The following is a 13,627-nucleotide window of genomic DNA, read 5'->3' on the forward strand; positions in this document are numbered from 1 at the left end:
AGACTGAAAAGGTTACTTTAACAAAGTGGGCGGGATTAACTTAACGTAGATGTTTAACTCGTATACAGATGAACATTCCAGTTGATCACTCTGAAGCTTTTTGGTTAAAGCGTTTGGGTTTAGAGCTTCCATTACTCATCCGCCTTGCCCAAGGCCTCAGCAACCGACGTTCTAAAGCCAGGAGCAAAGGCGAATGATAAAGGGCGCTCCACGCATGCGTTAAGAAGCCGCCCCAACTCCCCCGCGGCGTTCTTTCTTGGAACAAAACTAGCGCGGAGCCACGGAACTCCGCAGTTTGCGTAGACTTGAATTTCGTATTCCTCGGACGATCCATGTAGAATCCGTGAGTAGTGCGACTCCTTTACGCAACTGGCGGTATCCGAAGTGAATAGCTAGGTGGCGCGTGTACGCCCATAGCGTAGCACCCATAGGCGGACGGGGTGCGGCTGCGCAGGGAGCCGAGTGGACCTTGTACGCCGCAAGCGTAGCAGGGTGTCAGACGCGCCGGTTTCTGCGACGCAGTTAGCGCAGTCTGCTTTGGTGAATACACGATTTGGTGCAGCCGGGGTTTGGTACCGAGCGGAGAGGAGATGCACACGGCACTCGAGTGTGAGGTAACTATAAAACCCCGATTTGTTTACATTCCCTCCCCCAGAACCGGCCCCGTGCGCGGCGGAGACTGCGAGTCCCGGGACAGCGTGGGGGTAGAAAGGGAGAACAGAACCGGGGAGTCGGGGCTGGTTCCCTCGGGGATGCGGGCGCTGGGGTTCCCGCAGCTGCTGCAGTCGGCGGCGGCGAGCCGAAGCAGAGCGCGTGGTGGGCAGAGTGTTGGGCGCCGCGGCTCCTCTTGTGCGGTCTGGGCTGCTGCGGGCCGCGGGATCGGGAGCCGGCGGCGTCCACTTCGCGTGCGGAGCCTCGCGCCACCCTCACCCTCCTGTGGAGGTTGGCGGAGCCTCGCGGGCCGCGCCCGGGGTGGGGGAGTGACCGCTGGGCGGGCGGCGGCGGTTAGGGGGCTGCGCGCCGGCCGCGGATGGCGTCGCAGGCGCGGGCGGGCGAGGCTTTGGGGATCTGTAGGCAGGTCTTCGGGGGCTTGGCGACCAGCGCCCCGGTTTTTTCTTCTCCAGTCCTCCTCTCTGGTCTGTAATGGGGCGAGGGGACCCCGGGATGGAGCCTCGGCGCCGCTGTTCCGGACCGAGGCTAACGGACGGCTGCGCCTCTGCTCCTACTAGTTTTCTCCCGGGCCAACCGAAAAGCCGAGGTGGAGCGCGGGGGTGTGAAGATCTCGGCCTGCTGGGGGTCCCTGGGGCTGAGGGTGAGGGTGGGACCGGGTCGGTGGGACAGGCCGGGTGGGCCGGAGGTGGCGCGGCCGCCCGGCTTTGTTCCGGAAAGCCCTTAGATGGAGAGCGATGTGGGGCGCGGCAGGGGGAGCGCGTAGAGGAACCTTCGCGCACCACCTCTCCGGGTCTGGGAATCTGCTGAACTCCTTGCCTCTCTTGGGGTCCCTCGAACGCCCCAGCTAAGAAGGGCGGGGGCCTTGCCAGGGCGCGAGCAACATGACGTTCAAGGTCTTCCTGTGGCTTCTGTAAAGAAATGTTCACGTGGGAGCCTGTCCACATGGGCTGTACTAAGGATCTGGCACGAGGAAGAAATATCACTGCAGAACCTGAAGCCCTCCGTTGGAAGGGTCGTTCACTCGAGTACCTATTCTAAGTAACAGTGACACAAAACACATGTTAGAAAAAAACAAAAAGTATGGTAGGTTATACTTTTTTTTAGAAAAAACTTTTATTTATGCCTTTTGCTGTTAAGTCCTCTAATTTTACTTTGGAACTGAGTCATTCTTGGAGCAAAACTAGAATGTAATAGGTTTACATTTCCTTTGTGTTTTCTTTTTGGATGTGTATCTAAATTGTACATAATTAAGAACAAGCAAGTAGTGGAAAAGCTGGAGATGTAGAACTGAGTTCCTTCTGACTTAGTATGCAATTGAAAGCCTCAACTCAAGACGCCTGTGTATTGTTTTGTATTAGGACTCTATTGTACAAATATTTGAGTACCTTAATATGAGTCAGTTACTTTTTCTAGATCTTGGATCCATGCCAGACAACGCACATTCTGCAGACACTGGTTACTCCAGTGGCTCCTTACTGGAAACAGATACATAATATCAGTGATAAGTGCTGTGAAGAAAATAAAACAATGATGTGCTGGTATGGATTTTCAACTTTTTTATGTGATGAACCACAGAATGAGGGTTTTAAATGTATGAAATAGAATTGCAACAGAAACCAGTTATGATGAAATACTTAATGAAGATAATAAATATGACATCTATATTTTAGTAAAGCATTAGTGAGGACTGTAAATGATCTTTAAAGAATTTGGCTTAAATTTAATCTAAAATTGCTATCAGGTATTTCACATCGCTGTAATTTTTGCCTGCATTTGTAACTGAAGAGATAAGTAAATGTCAGAGGTTAAGATAAATCTATTTTTCTTTTTTTCCTGTCTATATTTACAAACATTCTGCGTTCTGTACATAATAGACGCCTGGATAAGAACCCCTGTGCGAGAATGACTTTGGTGCTACTTTAAAAGAAGTGGTTGGGGAAGACCTCATAGGAAATGACATCAATAATAGATTGCATGATAAGCTATACTAGTTCTTACTGTTACCAATTTAAATTCTAACTGCTTAAACGCTAACACGGTCCTTCCCCTTTTTTGAGCACCTGATTTGAAGTACTTTGAGTAGGCCTCAAGTGTAGTATGCAAGTACTAATCTAGGGGGTGTGCCTTTTTCAAAAATGATTTTTGGAGAAGATAGGATGTAGTATCATAGCAAGGAAAATTCAGCATCTGGGATGATCATTTGCTTCTGATTAGAGAAATTTACCTTGTTAATATTCTGTTCACTCAACCCTTCTACCCTCGGTGTTGACCAATACTGGAAAAAATTTAGGGCTTTGGAGTGAAATTTTAAAGGTTCAAAACCTTGATCTGTTAATTAGTTTGCTTACCTTGAGGAAGTTGCTTATCTTAATCTTCTATTTGAACTTCAAGTACAAAAACCCTACTCACGGACTTAACTGTGACCATTACATGAGATAACCAAAAGGCTGAAGATGATAGTGAGTTGATTTTACCTTTTTTCTACATACAGACATTTCAGTTCTTTCATTAGTGGTTGAAGGTCTGCGTTCTTTTTCTCCCTCCACTCCCTTCTTGACTACCCCCAGAATGAGCTTTGATGGTCTCTACTGGGCCTTTGGGGGGGATACAGTTATCCTGTTGTTTTTGTTCTGTTACTTATATATAATACTCATGGATTTATTTCTGCTTCTCTTCCATTTTCTAATTTATAATAACATGTGCATCTTGTTTTCCCTGCCAAACTAAATTTCTTGAGAGGGTACATACTGCACAGTTTTTTTTTGTCACATACTGCTTATGACACATGAATATGCAGAGCTTGTCAAGCTCTTTAATTAAGTTTAAAATGCTAATTGAGTGAATCAAAACTTAAATTAACCATTATGGTTAGGCTAAAAATGTCAGCTTGTATTTATATAGTGCTTACCTCAGTATTGGAAATGCCATGAATTTTGTATCAGAAGGACATTATTACTAGTGCATTTTAAAGTGATATCAGTCATAGTTGCAAAAGAAAGTACACAATGGGAAATGGAAGAGAAATGTAGGGAATCAAAACAACTAGTTTTTTCCTTTATAACAGAAGTTTTATAATTCATCTTTTATGTAAGTGTAATTCTCATTAAAAATACCCTAAAGCTTAAAGTTTGCAAGGCTGCCCAGCCTAACCCACAACAGTTTGATGCTGCCCCCTAGCGTTTGATTCCCTTCACCTTTTGCTAAAATAAGATAATGTTTAAATTACAATTAGATTTACTTACTGTATAAATCTGGTCTATTTTAAAGTTTCCTCGGGCTAGTTAGTGTTGCTAATAAGATGGACGTAAGTGTTTTTGAACTGGTGAATTGTGATTGCTTTTAGCCCCCAGTTTTCCAAATAGGGGTGAATTTTGGGTAGAGATAGAACAATCACCAAGTTACCTTGCTCCAAAAAAGAAATTTACGTATGGGATTGTTTTCAAAGCGGGAAGTTAGCTGTGTAAATAACAACAATTTTATATATTTAATCTGGGCTTCTCCTTATCTTGAATGATATAAAAATCTACTTTCTAGATTAATTTAGTTCCATATAACTTTGTATTGCTTTGACTGTACTGATAATAAAGTTTGAAAGTGTTAAATTTACATTGTGAGCTTTTTTTTAAAATTCGAATTCATTTTGTTCTATGACTTTTATATAATGATTCTTAAAAAATAGTATCAAGGACCTCTTCATAGCCACAAGATTTCCTTTTTTATATCATTAATATTATTTTATATGAATACTGTAATGAAACCCAAATATTCAGTTTACACACAGATATTATAACACAATATACCACTACACAAAGGCAATGAACAGATAACATTCTACAAAATCTACTTTACAGAAAGGATTTTCTATAGTCAATGCAAACTCTAAGGTTTTAGGTTTTATTTAGATTATTGCAATATCAGTATTTCAAACTCTTTTTTTTTTTTCTTTTTATTATCCCTTATAAGTTCTATGGATAGGCCACAGGATAACTTTTAGCTTTTTCTAAAATATCCAAACATAATAAAAAATTATTGGAATGCTTAAAAGTATAGTAGGTGTGAAGAAATATAGAACCAAAATTACAGTTTTAAATAATAGTATGTATTTATTTATATAGAGACAAGGATCTTGCCATGTTGTCCAGGCTGGTCACAAACTCTTGGGCTCAGGCAATCCTACCATCTTGGCCTCCTAAAGTGCTGGGATTACAGGCATGAGCCACCGTGCCCAGCCAGTAATACTAAATTATTTCCGAATTGACTGCTTAGGAGACCACATACAATGTTCAGACATGTTAAAACAGGACACAATTCATTGTATCACATCAGTAATTCTGTGTGGAATACTGTTTTCCTATCAGAACGTAAGAGTTTTTTTGGATTGCCAGATACAAGGAGTGGTTATTTAATAGATTTTTAATGGTAGGTATTTTTATGTTAAAAGATGTTAGAATAGGATGCTACTGGTGATACAGGTTTGCAGGCTTGTATAAGGACAAAATCTAAAATCTTGCTCAGGTAGTGTTTATTTTCACAATCTAAAAGTAAATATTTTGTCATAACCTACTTTTATAATCATGTTTTATAATTTTAGATACTGTTGAAAGGGAGGTATCAGATAATACTTATCCTTGTATTAATATTTCTAATCAATTTTACCCTTTTATATACTCGACTTTGGGGGACAGCCCATCCTGTTAAGATTTTTAGGGATTAGGAAAGCAAGAATGTTGTAGGATGTATCCTTATTAATATCATTATGTACTTTCATAGGACGAGAAGTATTGTTATAAGAACCGTGAACTATGAAGGAGATTAATTTTAATCCTCTATAATGAAGATTTAATCAGTGATCACTTTAGGTTTTAGATTTTCATTGAATAAAGGAAGAAGAAAAACCTCAGTCACTTTTAGAGTAGTAAGAACATCACAGAGATATGTATCCTACTGTGGTGTTCCCTTTTTTTTTTTTTTTTTGAGACAGTGTCTCTGTTCCCCGGGCTGGAGTGCAGTGGTGAAATCAGGGCTCACTGCAGCCCTGACCTCCTGGGCTTGGGTCATCCCCTTACCTCATCCTTCCTAGTAGCTGGGAATACAGGAGCGTGTGCCACCATGCCTACTAATGTTTTGTACTTTTTATTGTAGAGACAGGAGTTTCACCATGTTACCCAGGCTGGTCTCAAACTCTTGGACTCAAGTGAGCTACCGGCCTTGGCCTCCTGAAGTGCTGGGATTACAGGCATGAGCCACCGTGCCCAGCCTATGCTATTACTTTAATATCTATAAATAAAAAGAAACAATTTCAGATATTCCTTGCCTTCCCACCTCTAGACTTTTTTCTAAATTCACTTTTATATATTTGAATTTTTGAGTTTTAAAACGGTGGTTTCCCCTATAATTGTCTGCTGGATTGGCACTTAAAAAAAAAGTGTGTAAATTAAATTCGGGTCAGCAAACTATGGGCCAAATATCCCTGCTTCTGTAAATTGTTGGAACAAAACTTGCTTATTCATGTGTCTTGTCTATAGCTGCTCTTGCGGTAAAATACTTCAGTAGACAAATGTTCAGTCAAATGATCAATTCATAGGTAATGTGAATTTGCAGATGTTCTTTACCTACATAGTATAGAAGCTTTTTGTCTCTTTCCCCTTTCCGTTTTTCCTCTACAGAGGGAATTATGCTTTATTATGCTTGGAGTCGGAAAAGGAATGTGAAGCCCTTGGCCTTCAACTGTGGGTTACCACCGAACTGTCACATTGTTTGTAGCTACTTATGTAGCGCTCTCACAGTTTACCTTTTCTAATTGAAAAGCTGATTGTGTCTTCCTTGTAACTCTCTCAGAGCAGGAAATGGATCATATTTTTATGCCGCCTGTGTCTCATGTCTTCTTTCCCTTCCCCTTTCCCTCCTGTCTTCTCACTCCCCTCATAAAGCAATTCAAAACTGCATGCTTACAGGCCTGTAAACAAATATTTTGGTATATTAACGCAGTGCACTTGTACTGAAGATGACTCCATACATTATTTTGCTTGCATGTGAAGAAATATACTTTGCACTGTGTTGTAGAGGAACATAGCTTCTTGATGAAAGGGGCTAGGGAAAGATTGATTTAAATACTTTATCAATATAAATGAAATAATACGTGGTGTGTTACTACATTATAAAATGAGATCAGTAAAACAATGTAAGAAAATTAACATGTAATAATAAGATAGTATAATATACACATAACATGTATTCTGTGTATATATACATTCTAAGGCAGTGAGATCATGTTTTCTATTCCCATGGACCTTTTTTAGAAAAGCATATCATATTTTCATAATTTTTTAATGTCTGGAATATACTGTTTTTAAGATTTTGGTTTTATGGTGTTTCAAGAATATAGAAGTTATGAAACAGAAATAAGAGAAAAGTAAATTAAATATTAAAACAGAAAAAAGATTTGGGTTTTAAATTAGGATAGTCTAGTTTTTTTCTTTTTTCAACTTTTATTTTAGATTCAGGGGGTACATGTACAGGTTTGTTACCTGGGTTATGTTGTGTGATGCTGAAGTTTGGGGCATGAATGATCCTGTCACCCAGATACTGAGCATGGTGCCCAACAACTAGTTTTTCAGCCCTTTCCCTCCTCCTTCCCTCCCGTTTTTTCCAAATAAAGTGAATAATTGAATGTATATAACATCCTATGAAAGTACATACAGTGTACATATAGAATTTATTTTCAAGCAAATAATCATGCCAGTTAAAAATTGAAAATCAGAAAGGTATGCTAAAGTTAAATCACTGAAATATATTAAGAAAAAAAGTTCTTTAAAATCACTGTAAATATAATTTCATGGAATAAATAATTTCTAAAACAAATTCTTAAATCTTTTTCTATGAAGATTTTTGCCTAAACACAAGTACTTAAGGTTTTTTAGTTAACTGGTATGTGTGTGAAAGTGTTGGATGTTAGTGCAACTGACATTTTTCTTTTTCCTAAAAAAGAAATAGATGTTAGGGGTTTTAGTTTTTTAGGAGTTATTTTTAATTATAGCTTTTCTTTTTTTTAAAAAAATAAGAAAATACTGAAATATGGGGAGAAAAAACTTTTAAAATTTAGCAGGAGTCATAGAAGAAATTGCAAAAACCTTAATAAGTTTCATTGCATGTACATGAAAACATCTATACCTGAAAGGGAAAACATGATCAAAATAAAAAGGAACATAATGGAACTGAAGGGTTTTTGCAGAAAATGTGACTGAATCATGTTATGTAAAAGCTCATATATGTTGGAAAAAATATTGAGACATCAGGAATAACTTTAAAAATATGAATTAAAAATAAGGTAAGAACTTTTATTTATTTAAAAATTTATTATAATGTGAATGAGAGTGCTATGATCATACTGCTGGTGGCAGTATAACCAAGCTTAATTTCTCTAGAAATCAATTTGGAAAGTAAGTATATGACAAAACCTGAAAAGTGTTAAAATTTTTATAGTTTTTCCCCTCATCTTGGAATTCATTCGAAGCAAGTAATCAAAGATAATAGCACAAATTGGAATTAAAATGTTTGCATATTGTGTTTCAAACTGCAAACAGGCTGGGTGCAGTGGCTCACACCTGTAATCCCAGCACTTTGGGAAGTCGGGGTGGGAGGATTACTTAAGGCCAAGAGTTCGAGACCATCCTGGGCAACATAGGGAAACCACCATCTCGACAAAAAAATTAGCCGGGTGTGAGATCGGGCATGGTGGCTCACGCCTGTAATCCTAGCGCTTTGGGAGGTTGAGGGGGGCTGGATCACCTGAGGTCAGGAGTTTGAGACTAGCCTGGCCAACATGGCGTCTCTATTAAAAATACAAAAAATGAGCTGGGTGTGGTAGCAGGTGCCTGTAATCGTAGCTACTTGGGATGCTGAGGCAGGAGAATTGCTTGAACCTGGGAGATGGAGGTTGCAGCGAGCAGAGATTGCGCCATTGCACTCCAGCCTGGGTGACAGAGCGAGACTCTGTCAAAAAAATAAATAAATAAAATTAGCTGGGTGTGATGGTGCACGCCTGTAGTCCCAGCTATGTGGGAGGATGGCTTCAGCCCAGGAATTTGAGACTTTACTGAGCTATCATTGCACCACTGCACTACAACCTGGGCAACAGTGGAAACCTGCCTCAAAAAATAAATAAATACTTAAAAAAGAAAAACCCACAGACAAATGCTTGTGAAAATCTTAAAGCTAGAATTCATTTTCTTCCACATGTGACATTATTTTATTGGTTTGTCAACTAAAATTTAATTTATAATTGCCAACTTTTAGGTTTTTTTCAAAGTTATACATGAATATAGTTTAAAGAATCAAATAGTTGTGTGAAGTTTCTTGGGGGGGAAAATCAGTCCCCTGTCTGTTCTTTTCATATTCTGCCTAGAGAGATAATGAACCCCTTAATTCCTTTAGTTGATTATTTTGCTGTTCATTACCATGTCTCCAGATAACACGTTCATTACTCACAGCTGATTTTCAGTTCTAACCATTATCTATTTAATGAAGAATGATTTTAGTGCGCTTTTCACTTCTCTGCATACCTTCCTATTTCCTGTACTCCAGTTTCTCAGTACAATTTTCATTGTAATTTTGGTTTAGAACAGTATTTGGGGTTACATTTTTATGCTATAAATGTTCTTTTATACAATGTGCCATTGTAATAAATGACTACTTCCCTGCACAACTTTGTTTTTTCTGGTAATAATTAGCTTGATTTTTTTGTCCTTCTATTTAATATGCATATATCAAAAGACCCCAGCTCTGCGTTTCTGAATGTAGCTATATAAGAAAGGGGAATGTGGTCAAGACTCTGTTCAAGAATTTTATGTAGTTTTAAAAAATGAATTGGACAGAAAGCTCCCATGTTGGGGAATAAGTAGCCTCTGTGTTGTCTGAAACAAAAAAAGTCAATGTTATACAAAGATTGACTTGGAGATTTTTTGATTATTTTTTTCCCCTGACGTCATGGAAAAGAAGGATCATTTTAGCTGGCAGTTTTTACAATGGCAAGCTGGTATAAAATCAAGGATGTATAACAATGACAAGACACTGAAAAAGGGAAGGGTGAGAATGCATGGAATAATAAAGATTTGAGGTAGTGCAGCAGTAGCTATTTTTAGAATAAAGACAACTGTCAGTGGTGAGTGGAAAGAGAACAACAAGCTGTTGCCAGGCTGGAGTATAGTGGTATGATCACAGCTCACTGCAGCCTTGACCTCCCAGGCTCAAGTAATCCTCTCACCTGAGCCTCCCAGGCTCAAGTAATCCTCTTACCTGAGCCTCCCAGGTAGCTGGGACTACAGGCATGGGCTACCACACCTGGCTAATTTTTAAAACATTTTCTATAGAGATGGGGTTTGGCCATGTTGCTCACGCTGGTCTCAAATTCCTGGGCTCAAGCCATATGCCTGCGTTGGTCTCCCAAAGTGCTGGGATTACAGGTGTGAGCCACTGCATCCGGCTGGTTAGCACTGTAAGTCTGCTTCATAATGCATGTAACTAAAATCCTAAACATTTTAGTAGCTTCAAAAGACATCCCAACGACTGCATTTACTAATCTCAGATGTTTATATTCACAAATAGCAGAACAGAGGTAGCAATATTACAGGTAGCTTTCTCCAGTATGGTTCCAGGTTCCCTGTAATGAAAGGCTGTAAAGCAGAAATGCAGGTAGTTGTTTTGACATTTGATGAGAAAATGTAGGTTTGTACATGAATGTATAGAATACAATAAAGATAGATATGATGTGTTATTGATTGATTTGATACCTTAAATTCTCTCTCAAGTTAGTGAAACAGGAGAACTGAGTTAATATCCAAGCTTAATTAGCATGCACTTAACTTTTTATATGAATGAATCTCAGTGGAAAGATTGGGTTGCCTGAACTGTGCTTTTATTTATTTATTGGAAGAGTTGCAGTGGCATTCCAAACTGTGAATATGATTTCCAGTAGATTAGATAGCTGGTGAAGTAGGGGGATGAAAAAGCAAACCATGAAGCTGTAAGAGGATTTTGTGGTCCCTGCTGAGAACTCAAGACTTTTTATCCCTTGAAGAATTTTCTAATGTCAGTGAAACTGGTAAGGTGTAGTGAGTCTTTCCAACTTCTGCTCAGATACTAGTGAATTGGGTGCCTCCTGCAATTTAGGGCAGGTCTTGGATGTGCTAATGATGCATGTGCTCTTGTAATATTTTGTTAGCATTCTTTCAAAAGAGTCACAACAGAGACTCCTCCCCCACCACCATACTTTTTGTAATTTGAGTGAAAGACACATAATACTACATCTAATAATGGTAATACCTTAGGTTAATATATTTAATTGCTTTACAAAGCAGTTTCGTATACATTCGTTTATTTGGTGGATAAGTGTAGGTATTATTTCCCCTGTTTTGCAGAGAGAAAACAGTGGCACAACTGGGATGAACTAGAGACAGGTTTCTGATTCCTGGTTCTGTACTGTATACAAAATACCACATTTAATGGATATACGAGAAGTAGGGACAGAACTCAATTTATATTATTATTAGTAGCTTGCACTTAAATAACATTTAAATATTGCAAATAATGTAGGAAAATTAACAAATATTTTACTAAAATATGTACATAATTTTTTTTGTTCTTATAGTTACTATAAAATAGAACAGAAATTAACAGTCCCACTTTATAGGTAGTAATAAGACTTAAAGTGGTTAAGGGACTTGCTCAAGGACTCACAGCTAATAAATGGCAGAGTCAGATCTCTAACATCTTTGACTCCTAGGCTAATCTATCTTCACTATGCACACAGTCTCACTGCTTCTCTGTTACTCTGTGTGTGCCATTACTGAATCACAGAAGGAAACTAAATTGATATTTGACTACCTACATTGCTGTTAAGATAAAGTTTGATAAAGCCATTCAGTCATATAGATATCAGCTGTGTTTATATGCCTGCGGCTATAAGTAAAACTGATTTCAACCATTTAAAGTAGTCCTGTAATGAAACTTTTAAAAAATGAAGTCCTTTATGAAATTAGGAAACTGTATATACATTTATTGAATAGATTTTCACATTAAGTTTACTTAAGACATGGTATATTATCCAGGATGAGGGTTTTAGTGATTAATCTTTTGGTTTCTACTTTATTTACCTTCAGAATAGCAATCTGGAACATTGAAAAAGCTTGCTTTAAAACCTTGCTAAGCAACTTATAGTATCTTTCCCCTATCATTATTAGCATATTTTGTGTGTTTGTGTGCATGTGCACATGTGCATACACACACGGGTATGAAAGAAAGAATTGCGATACAGATAATAACTTCTCGTTCTTTTATTTGGTCTTCATTTTCCTTTAAAAAAATACTCCCTAGAGTAAAAAGAGGTGTTTTTGTTGTTGTTGTTTGTTTGTTTTTTGGTTGTTTGTTTTGGTTTTAGTGAAATGAGTTAAGTAGATTACACACAGGCAGTAAGTACTAAATTGATCGGGCCGGGTACTGTCGCTCGCACCCAGCACTTTGGGTCACATCCCAGCACTTTGGGAGGCTGAGGCGGGCGTATTACCTGAGGTCAGGAGTTCAAGACCAACCTGGCCAACATAGTGAAACCCTGTCTCTACTAAAAATACAAAAATAGCCAGGCAGGCGCCTGTAATCCCAGCTACTCAGGAGGCTGAGGCAGGACAATCCCTTGAACCTGGGAAGCAAAGGTTGCAGTGAGCCGAGATCGTGCCACTGTGCTCCAGCCTGGGCAACAGGGTGACTCCCTCTCAGAAAAAAAAAAAAAAAAAAAATTACCAAGTTGATTGGCCTCTCTAGCAGTTGGAACTAGGATTATTTTAGTATTTATCTGCTATTTTTCTTACTAAGACAGTCATTTTGTTAAGTAATCTAAATTTATTCACAATGTCTTGTTTTCTATTGAGTAAGTAGTATTAGGAGACAATTTCTTTTCCCTTAAAAAAAGTCTTTGTAGTATATTTTAGATGACTGACTTTAATAAAGATCTCACAGTGTTCTGGTTTTAAGATAACACAAATATGCTACTGTAGTAGACTAAAGAGCCCCTGTTTTTCAAGTCAGAGAAATGCCACAGACTTGAAATAACAGCTTAATCACGTTAGATTCCTTTTCTGGGTCTTAGATTCCTTGTACATAACATTATTTAGCTAAATACACCTGAGGATTTTTAAAATCTCAAACATTCTACATTTTTATTATGTTCATCTATATGAAATAAAAGACAATCTAAGACAAAACATCTATAGGAAGATTTGTCATGTTAACCATTTGTGTATATTCCTACTGAACTTGTTATTTAGGTGTTTAATTTTATTTAAATATTTAAAAATTTGTAGCTTGGCGTTTTACACATTTCAAAACTACAATGCAAAGCCTATAGTTAAGGCTTTTGTAGGCCGGGCACGATGGCTTACATCTGCAATCCCAGCAGCTTAGGAGGCTGAGGTGGGAGGATCCCTTGAGCCCAGGAGTTTGAGACCAGCATGGGCAACATAGAGTTCATCTCTATATGAAAAATAAAAATAAATAAATGTCTTTAAAAAAGGTTTTTGAGCCGGGCGCTGTGGCTCACACCTGTAATCCCAGCACTTTGGGAGGCCGAGGCAGGTGGATAACAAGTTCAGGAGATCAAGACCATCCTGGCCAACATGGTGAAATCCTGTCCTACTAAAAATGCAAAAATTAGCTGGGTGTGGTGGTGTGTGCCTGTAGTCCCAGCTACTCGGGAGGCTGAGGCAGGAGAATCGCTTGAACCCTGGAGGTGGAGGTTGCAGTGAGCGGAGATCACGCCACTGCACTCCAGCCTGATGACAGCAAGATTCTGTCTCAAAAAATAAAATAAAAAAGTTTTTTGTAAGCCTTTACAGGAGAAATTGCTATGGAGAATATAAACCCTAATTCCTTTTTTTTTTTTTGACAAAAATAGTATATATTTATT

At 38.7% G+C, this 13,627-nt stretch overlaps 1 protein-coding gene across 7 annotated transcripts in view; it reads left to right on the plus strand.

Moving 5' to 3' along the window:
- Positions 1 to 13,627, plus strand: part of SLC39A10 (solute carrier family 39 member 10) — a 143,483-nt gene that overhangs the window by 62,312 nt on the left and 67,544 nt on the right. For 3 of the 7 annotated variants that reach the window (XM_054477802.2, XM_063647759.1, XM_063647758.1), the window contains exon 1: positions 405 to 614. The exons of 1 other annotated variant lie outside the window; for it this stretch is intronic. The gene's annotated coding sequence lies outside the window, so the exon portion shown is untranslated. Of the gene's footprint in view, positions 1 to 83; positions 615 to 1,588; positions 1,756 to 13,627 lie in introns of those variants that run through there. 3 more of the 7 variants (XM_063647760.1, XM_063647757.1, XM_063647762.1) reach the window with 3 other exon arrangements.

Source organism: Pongo pygmaeus, chromosome 11 (assembly GCF_028885625.2).
Source record: "Pongo pygmaeus isolate AG05252 chromosome 11, NHGRI_mPonPyg2-v2.0_pri, whole genome shotgun sequence".
Classification (NCBI taxonomy): Eukaryota; Metazoa; Chordata; class Mammalia; order Primates; family Hominidae; genus Pongo; species Pongo pygmaeus.